Source organism: Eutrigla gurnardus (genome assembly GCF_963514095.1).
Source record: "Eutrigla gurnardus genome assembly, chromosome: 18".
Classification (NCBI taxonomy): domain Eukaryota; kingdom Metazoa; phylum Chordata; class Actinopteri; order Perciformes; family Triglidae; genus Eutrigla; species Eutrigla gurnardus.
The window spans coordinates 19,878,742-19,880,244 of record NC_139929.1 but is presented as its reverse complement, the minus strand read 5'-3'; positions in this window follow the sequence as shown (position 1 = coordinate 19,880,244).

Below are 1,503 nucleotides of genomic sequence, written 5' to 3'. Positions count from 1 at the left end.
CAGGGAGTGACATCAAATCCACACAAACATCAAACAAGCTTTCATGTTCTTTTTTGTTTTAATCCTTTACATTAGATTCACTGAAAGGCCAACAAGCCTAAAGAGCGGGGGACAATTGTAAAAATTTGGGGACGCAGTGATGCAATGGGTACCATGTGTGACAAGGATTCAGATTGTTGGTTATTTTTTTTTAGGCAAGTCTCAAACAACACAAACATCTTAATTTCATTGGAGCAATGGTGCAATTACATTAACATTTCTGCTGCTGCCTTAGACACGCGTGAATCTCCAGAGTCAAAGGGAATTAAAATCTCTCAAGGATTCCGTCTTTGAGGGCGACCAGGGTTTTATCTGGGATGGAGATGGTTCCTTAATGTATAGCAGACAAAGGAGTGGAGATGGGGGACTGGCTCTGTTTCATGGCGGTGTAGTGTCCCCTAGTGGACGGCAGCTGTATGTCTGCTGCTGCTGTTGGCTCATTGTTCAGCCACAGCAGGTGCTTTTAGATGCGAAACAGCAAGAGGAACACAGAAAAAAAAGATGGAGGGAAGACAAAGCCAAGCAACACAATTATATGCTTTATATATATATATAATTATTATGTTATATATATTGGTAAATATTATTGCAAAAAACATTGAAAATTCATGAAAAGATTAAATCCTGGTGCATTTTTTTGAAGTTTTTTCATTTAAAATATACAAAATATGGCAAAATACAAAAACTATGTGCATTTACGTGCTTATCTGCAGAGTTGTGTTTTTTTTTATTTGCTTCTGTCATTCCTCTCGTTTATAATCACTCACTAATTTATTAACATTTTCTTTTTTCCCTTTTTCCGAGGATGTTGTGTTATTGTGGGTTGAGAGGGATGGTGTTTCTCGATGTTTTTTCTCTTTTGTGAAATGTGCAAAAAAAAAAAAAAAGAAACCTAGAAACATAATGTGGAAAAAAGCTTTTAAACTAGCTTTTAAACCAGTGTACCAAAAAGGAGACTTTTAGTGTCCCATGTTTGTGTTTTTAGTGGCTTACCTAATATAAATCTATGAGAGGGGAAAACCTGCTTCTACGTTAGAAGGAGGCAGTGCATTGAAGAAAACAGCACACTGGCAAAAAGTAGATATCAGTACTGGGCTTTCAAATATTCATACCACAAACTCACTCACATTTTCTACTCGTCTGTATTGAGATGTGTTGGCAAAAGGATTCATCCGACATTCATGCTGAAAGATCTGATTGGACCGTGAATCCAATTGATAGATACAGAGGAAGCAGCAGAGAGAGAGAGAGAGAGAGAGAGAGAGAGAGTTAGAGGCAGAGAGAGGTAGACAGTAAGTGGGGTGTGATGAGGCCGTGGGCAGCTTTTCTTCAACAGGAAGGTCTCGGTCTTTTCAAAGCAGCCAGCTTTACAAAAGGCAGGGAATTGGGTTTGAAGCACCACAAGGCCGATTATCTGCACAGCAACATGTACGACACAACTGTTACAGAGGGAGACAGAAACGG